This window comes from Equus quagga, chromosome 1 (genome assembly GCF_021613505.1).
Source record: "Equus quagga isolate Etosha38 chromosome 1, UCLA_HA_Equagga_1.0, whole genome shotgun sequence".
Taxonomy (NCBI): Eukaryota; Metazoa; Chordata; class Mammalia; order Perissodactyla; family Equidae; genus Equus; species Equus quagga.
The window spans coordinates 14403826-14415718 of record NC_060267.1 but is presented as its reverse complement, the minus strand read 5'-3'; the positions used below and the strand labels follow the sequence as shown (position 1 = coordinate 14415718).

Below are 11893 nucleotides of genomic sequence, written 5' to 3'. Positions count from 1 at the left end.
GTGTGTGTGTGTGGTGGTGTGTGTGTGTGTGTGGTGTGTGTGTGTGTGTGTGAGTGGGAGGGATGTGCAGGCAGAGGAGGATCCTGTCTTCTCATCTAAAGTCACCTTGGACAGAGGATTGCACAGCCAGCAGGAGCAGCGCTTGCTCTTTGCACAAGTCCTCTGCAGGAGGGCTTGGCCCTCGGGTGCTGGGATCAGCACTGCCAACAGCAGCCTCTGCACCACCCTGCCCCCCTTTTCTGGGCCTTAGCGATTAAAGGGGCAGGCATCCCTAGGAGTGGTGGTGAGGGGTCAGAGGTCTGTATGGTAAAGACTTTTTTTTCATTGTCTTAGAACAAGATGCTCTTCATGAATTTAAAACCGGTCTAGAATGATCCATTACCAAGCCTAGGCTGCTACCCAGAATGGAGAGGGAGGGGAGGCATGGGGCGGGGGCAGGGCAGGGATGATGCCTGAAGAGTACAGTTCCTCTTTCCCTGGAAGTGGTGAAAGAAAAGCACACTCCAGTCCTCCAGGTTGTTTGTCCTGGAGGAGGTGATTGTCCCTGGACGCCTGGTTGACCATCCTGGCAATTGCTGGCGTGCTGATCTGACCCTCCTGTCCTGTGTGTTCTTCTGTTCTTCTCTACTTGGGTGCAGAGCCCTGTCCCCAGCAGTAGGGCGGGAAATGTGGACTACAGAGGAGGCGACCCTTCCTTTCAGAGGCTGGGGGTGATGGTTCCTGCGACTAAGACATGGACGGAGGTGCGTTTACCTGGTCATCTCACACTGACCACTTTGAGTGACTTCACTGGTCTTTCTGACAAGCCCCTGTGGGTGCTTCAGTAATGAGTTGTTTCCCTGAGTTGGTAGAAGCTAACCAGTCACCTTGGTCAAGTGCACTAGGTATGACCAGAGGTAGACTGGCTGAATTTTGTATATGCTTGCCAGAAAAATGTCCTCAGAGTCAATGTTCAAGGCTTTGAATGATCTCAAAGTGATGTATCATGTAGGTCTGGAAGGTGAGTTGATGTTTGGAAATGCTCAACTATCGTGAAGAACCGACGGTGAGGAATAAAGTGGAGGGAGGTTTGAGTTGACAGCTTGATTTGGTTACTTCATAAAGCTCCCTTTTTGTCTGGCTCCTGAACTGGTTCTGAAGGTCAGTTCAAAAGAGGAGACAATTTGGGAGCAATGGAAGTCCATCTGGGATGAGTATGGTTTCTCACGGTGACGAGTTTGAAGAATGTGGTGCTCATTTGGCTGGGGAACTGCTGGTTTATTTGAGACAAAGAAGTCCTCCTCTCTTTATTACCATCAAGCTGGGACTTGGCCTGACCCAGGTCTTGGGGACACTTAGTCCATTCTAAATTCCTTTATCCTGGCAGCATGGAGAGTTGAGGAGTAGTCAGATCTTGGGGGGTGGTAGGGGAGGGCATTAATTTGGGGAGACTTCCCAGACAAAGAGGCCTGTGGAGAGGAGATGGAAGTGAGGGCCTCCATTGCTGTCGACTTGTTAGTGTAAGGCTTGGATGCAGGATTGGGACATATGAACTGAGTGCAATTGATTTTGGGGACCCTTAAAATAAGGGAATAACAGAGATGGGGGGTAGTTGGTAGAAAGCTAAGAATGGAGTTTTAAACAGGAGGAAAGGAAGGTTACCTTGGTTGCCTGCCATTCCCTGCCTTTGGATAATTGGAGCCAGTTCTCAAGCACCAAATGAGGCTTGAGTAGGGTTTGGGTCGTCCCCAACCTGTGGCTCTTGTGACATACCTCCTTAATTCCCGGAGGTGCCGGGGGTCAGGCCCGGCTACAAGGAGAGCCAATTTCCTCATGGAGATGATTTAGACAAATAGGATTTTTATGTTCTTGTTAATTCATGTGTGAGCCCGGGGCACCGTGGGGCTGGGTGTTGAGGAAGGGAACTGCCAGTGAGGTTTGCACGGGGCAGCTGGTCTGCTCTGCTGCGATTCTAGAAACTCCAGGAGGCCACTGTCCTGACATGCCCCCAGCTGGCAGCAAGTCCTGGCGCCCTGTGGTCCTCTGGCTCTCTCCTGGGTAGAACTCCAACCTCTTCCCTGCTTCCTGTTCTAAGTTAACGACAAGAAGGGGCCTGCTGGGTAAGTGGGGACATTTGACCTCCTCAGAGACCTAGAGACACTTCGAGGGGGAGAGTCTTAGGGAGAAGTCATTCCATTCACATCCAATAGACTGGTAGAGAGAAGGGCAGCCAATGGGCCAGGCTGAGGGTGTAAGGAGGGGATGCGAGATTAATTCCTTCCCTAGGCTCTGCCATATGCTGTCAGTGTGCAATCTTGCTGCGTCGTGTGCTCTCTGCGTCATGCACTTGTTGTCCACTTTCTCAGTGTGGGCCAGGGGAGGAGGGCTCCAGTTCTGCCCACTTTCTCTAATCCTTATTTTTAATACACAATAAATAGACTTACCCTCCTTCCCACTGGGAGAAATCCAGCTCCCTTGTCAGCATCTCCGTGGGTTCCCAGGAGTTTCTGCTCTTTGGGTCACTTTTCCCCAGGATTTCCTCTTCCTGCTGAGTTGTCCATGTCATTTGTGTCTTGATTCCTTGAGCTGTTCTCTGCGTCCTGAATTCCCCCAAGTGTGGGACAGAGCCCCTTTCTCTGAATTTCTCCAAGCAGCACCAATATAAGGTTTCTGTCTTGGATGAAAATTTGGGGTTAAATTTCAGCACAAAAACACTTTAATAGTGAATACTAATCGTCATGTCCAAAATTTCATTGGCCCTGACTGCCTCAGGGAAATTCACCCCGTCTCTTGCTCCGCAGACTTCCACTCCCCCGGCCATTCTCTTTCCTCTGACAACCCTTATCCGTTTACCTGACTTTATTCTTCATCTGTTCTCAACAAATATTGAGAACACGCTGGGCACTGCTCTGGTCACTGATCGGTTTAAGTAATTTAGTTCCCTTCGTCTCCTATCACCCAGGGGAACCTCACCTTTCTCCACCGAGAACGTAAAATTGACGCCTTGCCACCATTTTGACCAAATGTGGACTTCACGTTCCTCAGTCAGAGAAAAAACTTTGTATTCTGTGATAAACCACAACAAACCACAACTCTGTCAAGCACTGTTCCTCTATCCTGACCCTTTATCTGGTGAGTTGCTGACTCTGTAGTGAAAAGAAACTTATTTCTGACTATAATACCGATGGCGGTGGACGATATGATAATCATGTGAGGAACTGCTGTTTTTCTACCAATGAAATAAGGAGCAGACCAACTTTCACTTTGCTGTTTTCCTTTGACTTCTGTGTGTCTTAAAACTCTTACCCAGCATTTCTGAGTTTAGAGTTAAGAAAAGAGGACAATTCCTATGTCCAGGGCTCATTTAAAGGCTGAGTTTTCAAAGAGGGTCAGGGGTATGAGGAACGGCAAGAATGTTAGCCTTGTTTGAGTAGAGCATCGGGATGAGAAACAGGAGTGGTAGAAAGGGACCCATAAGGTAGGGTCTTTTCTGTCAGAACTGTGGCCATATTCTGGGTCTGGACTGAGGCTTCTCTCGGGCCCAGCCTGGGCTTCCATATTTATTAAGCAGAGTCACCTGGTACCACCTCCCTTCCCTTTGTCTTAGAATGGTTTTGCTTTTGCTGTAGCTGATGCTTACGAGCTGTGCCTTTCTGGCCTCTGGTTACATCATGTCCACAGGAAGCGTCCTGCCATGTGCCTGGTTCACCTTTGGTCTATGAATGTCATTCCCCAGGAACATTTTCTGCAGAGTGACTGGGAGAATCTGCATTCTCCTCACAGCTTTGCCACTGGCTCACCGGGTCTCCCTGGAAAGTCACCACCCCTCCCTTGGCCTCTCCTCCCTCCTGTGTAAAACAATTGGGCTTCATCAGATCCCTCTCAGGCCCCTGCCTATTCTGCCCGTCCCAGTGTGGGGGCTGGCCCCTCCCCAGGTCTCCCAGTGCTCTCTGGCTGATGCAAGACTGCCCGAGACTCCCGGCCTGGAGCCCTCCCGGGGTGGAAATTTCCCTTTCCAGAGAGGATTCTGAGTCCACACTCTGGACTGACAGTGTTCACTGACAGTGTCCCGCCCCTCTTCCCCCAGCCTCTGCACACTTCTGCCTGTGAGAAACACTGGGTTGAGAACAGTTTTCTACCAGCTTTGTGTGTTTTCTGCTTCTCCCGGGTCTTGTGGAGGCCGCCCTCTGTGTGGACAAGCCTTTATCTATTGAAGTGTGTTGTGGGAGGAATCTCCCAGGCTCTTCCCCTGGGTCCCGTGGAATCAGGAGCTTGGTCTTGGCAGCCACAGCAAATCCAGGACAGCAGAGGGCGCTGTGGGAGCAGCCTGATGGCTCCCAGGGCCCTGCTGTGCCTCCAGAAGTCATCTCGGGTCACCCTAGCCTTTAAACCAGATTCTCCCTCATGCAGCCCAGGGCAGCTCCCGCTCGTTTCATTTTTGCAATTCTACAATGCACTGTACATAGAAAGTACTTGAGGTGTGTTTGTCAAATGTATGAGTGATGGAAAAAAACAGAAATATCTTCTGGGTTCCTACCTTCTATGGACAAAACAAAGATGCCCTGACCCCGGTAGGTCACCTGTGCCTCTCTAGCCTTGTTGGTGTACTGAGGCCTCACTCTAAGCCCCGTTGCTTCCAAGTGACTAGAGCCACGGCAGGGGCCAGTGTTGAGTCCCAAGCAGCAGTCTGAATCACCACTCTGGTTGTGCGCAGGTTCTATTCTTCACTTGACTGAATCCCGGGAAGTTCCATCCAATTTCAAGAATATCCCTGGGAGGGAGCCCAACAGACAGAGGGTCAATGAGCCTCAGACCAGGACTATCACTGGAGGGAAGGTGGGCGCTGCTTTCCAGCTATCTCTGACGGGAGAATAACCAAGAAACTGAGGTCCTGCAAGACATGGGGACATGGGGCAGCATGTCCTCCTCCTCCAGCTGGTTCCGGGGCTCAGTGTTGGGGTGAGGCCTGACGTGAAGGAGGCTGGGGTTGTGGCCTGCAGTGTGAGCCTTTGGGCAAAGAGCTTTGGGGGTTTAGGTTGTGTGTTCTTTCCTTTGAGCACCATGGGGGATACACCAGTGGACTGTTAGAGGCTTTTTCAGGAACTTGCAGTTAGTGGTGTGGAGAGAAGATGAAATGGAGGACACTTCAGAGGTGATCTGTGATCTATTTAATATAGACTCCAGGTGAGAGAAAGAAAGCTCAGCAGGAGGAGTGAGGAGGCCTCATGACCAGACAGAGGATTGGCTGACTTCAGGAGGAGGAGGCAGGGGACTCCTGTGTTGGGAGTTGAGAGTGGGGTTTAGTCGGGGTTGGCAATGGTGGCCATGGGGAGATATTACCTCAGTCTACAGAAAGGACGTACTGGAGGGCACAGTGGGACTCAGTGGGAGATGAGTCTGGATGGGTAATTGTGGCTGGATTACGCATAAGGGAGTACATTTTTTCTTCAATTTAAAAAATGCTTTTTTTTTTTTATTAGTAGAGGTACCTGAAAATAAAAGAGAATACATTCCCTAATAAGGAAAATGTCCAAGCAACATGCATGTCATGTTCTTAGGGGCACTGACACATCGATTCTCTGAATTCCATGCCTCCCTGTCTACCTTCATTGTCGCTTCCTAAGTCCAGGCTGCTATAACTCTTGTTTGTACTACGACAATAACCTCCTACTGGTATCCTTGCCTCAATCTTTCTGTCCCCCATGGTTTTGCCAGAATGGGCTTTTGAAAAATCTCATCAAGTCATGCCAGCTTTCACTTTAAGAATCTTTGTCGGCCCATTACCTGCAGGATGAATTCTAAACTCCTTAGGATGGCACTAGTTTTAAAAAACTAGCCCCTTTTTTGAGAATTCTGAGAAAACGAGGCAGTTTTGGCATTGATTTAGAATTTTTCTGAACCCCCACTTAAAGACAGATAACTAGATAGCAAAACCCAAACTCATGGACAATATTTACAACAAACTAGGTGACAAGTATCCTCACAAACCCCAGAATACACGGGGATGAGGGCAAGTCACCTACGACACAGGGGGTGTCATTCCTGTCTAAGGGAGATAGCGGAGACAAGCCATGGGAAGCTTTGCAAACTCATGAGCAGGAAAGCCTCTAAATACACAACAGGTATTCGCTGGAGGGCACTGCAGACCAATCTGAGGACAGCAGCCAAAAACGAGCAGGTTTTTCTCACTCCATCAGTGGGTGGGTACCAGGCAGCTGCGGTAAGTCTGAAGGGGCGGCTGGAGCAGTTGAGCCCCTGGAACTGTTGACATGAAACGGTCAGGGCTCCTCTCCAGGGAGGAGAAAGTGCTGGGAGTGGAATAAAAATTGAGCAGGACAGGGGATGGCAACTGGACTTCTGGTGGTGAACACGATGCAGTGTACACGGAAGTCAGTTTATAATGATGTACACCTGAAATCTATATAACGTTATAAACCAATGTTTTGTTGTTAGTGCCGACAGTCAATTCTGACTCCTGGCGACCCTACAACAGAGCAGAGACCTACCTGGTCTTTTTGCGCCATCCTCTCACCTTCTGGTGCTGTATCAACGCTCTGCTGCTATTCGTAGGGTCCTCATGGCCAATTTTTTCAGAAGTGGGTGACCAGGTCCTCCTTCTTAGTCTGTCTTAGTCTAGAAGCTCCACTGAAACCCGTCCACTATGGATGACCCTGCTGATATTTGAAATACCAGTGGCAGAGCTTTCAGCATCACAGTAACACTCAGCCGCCACCGTATGACAACTGACAGATGGGTGGTGTGGTTCCCTGACCAGGAATCGAACCCAGGCCACCGTGGTGGTGAGAGTGCCAAATCTTAAGCACTAGACCACCAGGGCTGGCTAAACCAATGCTACCTCAATTAAAAAAAAAATCTTTAACTTTCAAAATAAGCATAATTTTATACTCGTGGCAGCTCTGTGTCTGTGTCAGTAAGAGAAAAAGTCTACATGATGCCTTTTTAACATGGAAGTACATCACGCTTCAAGAAAAAAAAAAATAACATGTCTGAATTCCAGACACATCTGATCTAATTTTCTTTTCAAGTCACGTACTGTTTTTGCCTAGCTGATCAGTTGCTGGCCTACACTACAGTGACATCTACTGGCACACCTGGGACTGTGCACCCACAGGTAAACTTCAAAAAGACAGAGCGGACTTTAGGCTTTCCTCCATGATGACTGGCCGACAACATGAGTTACAGCAGCTGCAGGATTTCTTAAGAACAGATCAGGTGCTTTTGGCCTAAGATCGTGCTTGTCACATTAAAGATGCTCCAAAAATGTGTTGGATGATCATGAACATAACTGCCTACAGTCTAACCTTTTAAAAAGCATGGAATCTGAAAAATACTCTGAGAGTGATTTAAATTAAAAAAAAAGCTCTAAAGCAGAAAAAAGACTACTGAGCAGGATAGGGACAAATAGACAAAAGATAGGGGAGAAAAAGTGACGGCAGGGGAGGGGACAGAATCAGGAAACCTCACAAAGTTAGCCGCTGTATATATTTTTTAACACTATGGAAACAACAGAAGGGGGAGCTCTGTGAAGTTAGAAAAGCTACTCTGAGCCATGTTCCTTCTAAAAGTCGAGGAATACTAATTTCACGTAAAATTGAGCAACAGGAAAGTATTGAGGTCAAAGAAATGTTTTATAAAAAAGTGAAAAAAAAAAAAAGAATAACATCCCTACAGACAAGGAAAATACACCAAGAAAACAGACCCACAGGACAGGTCAATCTTGTAATCTTTTATTTCAAAATGAGCTGAAAGACGTTAAGAAAATGATGCAAGACATAAAAGAACCACATAAATCAGAATTATGAACTCAGAAATGAGGTGACCAAACTCAGGAAAGGATGAGAAATGAAAGAAAAAGAAACCCACTTCAGAATGAACTTAACTAGAAGGAATAGGAGTGAATTAACAAAACAGACAATGCCTCAGGAAAATGGCAGCAAAAAGTAGGAAAAATCTAAAAATAAAAAGGAAATCAAGAAAGAGATACGATTCAAGGAGAAGTGACAGATCTCGAAGAGGCAAAGGAGATCCACATACACATAACAGAAGTCCCTGAAGGAGAAACCAGGGGGAGTAGAGCAAACAGAAACCTATACTTCAAGAAAACTTCCCGAAATCAGAAAGATTTGAAGCTACTTGAGATTATCAACCCAGAGTGACTAACACCAAGACAACTCGCGGGAAAGTTGTTGGACTTCAAAGTGAGATAAAAAGCCTTTGGGTGTGTAGGCACAAACAGAAAGTGACTTAAAAGGCAAAGAGAATTAGATTATCATCGACTCTGACAGCAACGCTTTGTGCAAGAAAATGAAGTGGTTTGCCCAGGGCTCGCTCATTCCAGCGCTGAGCACTGAAGGAGGAGTGTTCATTTGTACATGAAAAAGAAACACGTCATGCTTTTTCATCTCCCCAGAAATCCACTCCGCCCCCATCCTGCCTGTTTCTACTGCTCCTGTAGTCCTTCCGACCTGTGAGGACAGAGTCCCCCAGCCATCTCTTTTCCAGACCAAATCCTCCTCATTCCTGATTCCTCATTTATTCATTCAACAAGTGATTTCTGAGCACCTGCTATGAGCCAGCCCTGTGCTGAGCTCTGGGGCCAAAAGGACAAAGAAGCCCCAGTCGTCCATCTCATGGAGTCCTCTGTGGGGAAGACCTGGATGAGACGCGCCATGTCCATTCTGGAGGCTGGTATCCCAGTGTTCAAGGGGCAGACTGCAGGCCAAAGGGGCAGGGTTGGAGTGACTCTGCAGCTCCCCAGGCCACTGTAAGCCTCCGCTTCCTTATCTGTGAAATGGGCCAACAACTGAGCCTTTCTCACGCGGACCAGGACCATGTGTCTACTCAGGCCTGCTCTTGGCCATCCAAGGGGCCTGCAGTTGGGGTGGGAGCCCACTGAGGAAAGAGACAGTCCCTCCCCGAACCCCCATGGCACTAAGGACCATGCCGGGGGGGCATCTGGAAGGCACCATGGAGGAAGCCTCTGGGTTGTGTTGTTGGGGTTCCCCAGGATTCTACTGAGGACACAGGCATCAAAGAAGGCCCAAAGCAAAACCATAGAGATTTACAGAAATTCTCTGTGAGCAGGAGATGAGTAAAGAGCTCGTAGCCTCACGAAGAATGCAAACTGGGGAAGAAATGAAGTGTCGCGACATGTCTTCTGGGAAAAGAAGGTGGTCAGGATGGGCAGTGGGAGCCTCACCTGTCAGTAGGGGGTCAGAGGGCAACATCAGGGACAGTAGGGGAGGGAGTGAGTAAAGAGGTCGGAGCCTGAGGGGCCCCCTTAGGTGCCAGGTGCCTATGCACACGTCCCAACCCCAGAACCTCCAGCAGCCCTGTGGGCAGAGAACTCTCACCTCCACCATTTACAGCTGAGGAGTCTGAGGCCCAGAGGCACGGGGTGCCTGCGATACCCCGGCAGAGGCACCCAGACTGGCACCCTGTACTGTCTGAGTCACCCTCAAAGGAACTCTGTGCGAGAATGTTTTGTTTTCTGATCACACAAATAATACCTGTGCTGTTTATAAAGTTTTACAACAAGAATAAATGCAAAATAAATAACACACGTCTGTTGTAATAACTGAAAAATCAGAAGACCATGAAGGGGGGGGGGCTCCCCGTGCTACCCGAGAGCCCACACTGGGTCTGTTTGCGAGTTATGCCCTGAGGCATCTCTTTGCCAAGGTCATTTCCAAGGCAGGACTTTCACATTTGGGGTTTGCTCCCTGGTGCCGCATCTGCCTGGGGAGGCCTGGCACTGTGGTCTGGGGGTGGGACATGGGGCGAGAGGCAGTTTACCTTTAACTTCACCGTCATTGACTGAGACAGGACCAGGTCCTCCCGAACCTCATACAGGTGGTGGAGCCACAGCAGGACACAGCAGAGGTTGGCCTTGGCCACTCCTGGATGGCCTTGGGGACAGAAGGAAGGTGGCAGCAGTGAAGACCCCCGTTAGCCTCAACGCCTCTAGTCTGTGCCGGGTACTTCACACACTCCATTTCATATCCTCTACTTCCTGGGAGGCAGCTGGCAGGTACCCCACTTGACGGACAAGGAAACTAAGACTAAGAGAGGAGCAGTCACTTGTCCAAAGCCACACAGCTGGTGTGCAACAGAGGGAAGATTCTAACCCAGGTCCAGCTGACTCGCACCAAACACACAGGGACAGAAACCAACATCTGGAAAGTCTCGGTCCTCATTCAGTGTTGTGGTCATCATTGGGCCCGTCCTTAAATCTTCCAGTTCTCTGGAATGCTCTCTCCGTCTCTGGCCCTGTGAAGCGTGGTGCGGCCACAATCTTGAGGCCAATGCAGAGTGAGCAGAAGTGATGCGTCACGTCCAGCAGGAGCGTTCTCCTGCTCGGTGACGGAGGAAGCCTGTGCTGCTCTACGGCTCCATCTGCAGGGTCCCTGGTGACCACAGTGAGAAGGGCCTTCCTGTTGATCCCCCTGGACCCCCGGCCTGGGGGAGAAGTGAACCTGTGCAGTGTCAGGACAGTGGGGGTTTGGGCTCTCTGCTACTGCAGCATAAGAGGTTTGTGAAATCTCTTCCACGTGTTCCTCGTGTGGCGGTTAAAGATCTCGGCTCTAGAGTCGGGCAAGGCCTCCCGCCTCCTGATGATGATGATGAGAGAGCCTTCTTTATAAGGTGGTTGTAGCATCTGGGGAAGTGGGGGGACCCTCACACCATCTCCTGATGCTCCCCTCGCTCTGCTCCTCACCCACTCCTCTCCAGGGAGGAGGGACTTTCTCATCAGCAGGTCTGGCTGCACGCTTGGCCCAGCCCCTTTCTCCTCCTACCTGGGACAAGCTGCCTGCAGGAGCCGCATTCTCAGTCATGCTTGGCCAAACACGCGTGGTAAGGGAAGGCTCTGCCACTGCAGGGGAGGCCTCCCGCCCAGCTTCTTCTGTGACAGGCGGTGGGGGGTTTGTGATGCTGGGGTTCAGGGTTAGGAAGCCACTTGGCTGCAGAAATGAGCCACGGTCTCCAAGATCCACTTTATCAGGTACAAGGGTGTTATTTGGCCTGTTGCCTCTTCCTTTTCCTCCTTATTCTGCAGATTCTACTTTGGGGGGGGGTGGTGCCAGGCCCTGGGTGAAGCTCTGAGGACATGAGGGTGGCTGAGGTGCAATCAGCCCTGCCTTTGAGCTGCTCACAGTGCAAAGAGGCAGATGGTGCAGCTGGAGTTTTGGCAACAGGATGAGTCTGTTCCTGGCAGGTGTCACCTCCACCAGGAAGCCCACCCTGATGCCTTGCTGGGGGTTTCCTTCTGATCACTGTCATCACTGTCTGGTGACTTGCTTGCTTCCCCCTCTAGACTGAGAGCTCAGTGAGCCTAGGGACTGTGCCTACCATGGTCACTGCTCATTCCCCAGTGCCTGGACAAAAGACATTTGTTCAATGAATGAATAGATGCCTGCCTGGCCCAGAGGACATGTGGGAACTCAGGCGTTCGAGGGGTCCAGGAGGAGTCCCTGGAGGCAGCAGGACTGGAGTGTAGCCTGAGGGTCAGGCAGGATGTGGATAACGGGTTGGGGTTGTGGGTTAGAAGGGATCCATCAGAGAATGGGTTTGGCAGGTACTGGGCTGGGGTCCAGGCCCACTTTGTCACTGGCCTGCTGAGTGGCCCTGGTCACTCACTATCTTCCTGGGGGCTTTAGTCTCCCTGTTTGGCAGATAAGGACCAGGAGACCTCGCAGAGCCATGACAACTCTGAGGAGAACCCCTTCTGTCTGGTGATGGACTGGGGGGCCTGACTGGCATGGAGAGGGACGAGTGTGTCTGGACCCCTTGGCCACCTGCCTCACCTTTCTGGAGATTCTGCAGGTGCTCTGTGAGCTTTGAGCTGCAGTTCCAGCCAGGGATGCTCAGGATCTGCAGGTGAAGACTCGGATAG

The 11893-nt window shown here is 50.2% G+C and overlaps 1 long non-coding RNA gene across 1 annotated transcript in view; it reads left to right on the top strand.

Moving 5' to 3' along the window:
- The window catches only part of LOC124228389 (uncharacterized), a 24454-nt gene extending 21380 nt beyond the window's left edge, over positions 1–3074 (top strand). The window contains exon 3 of the long non-coding RNA XR_006885710.1: positions 2942–3074. This is a non-coding gene — a long non-coding RNA (uncharacterized LOC124228389). The remainder of the gene's footprint in view (positions 1–2941) is intronic.
- The last annotated feature ends 8819 nt before the right edge of the window (positions 3075–11893 follow it).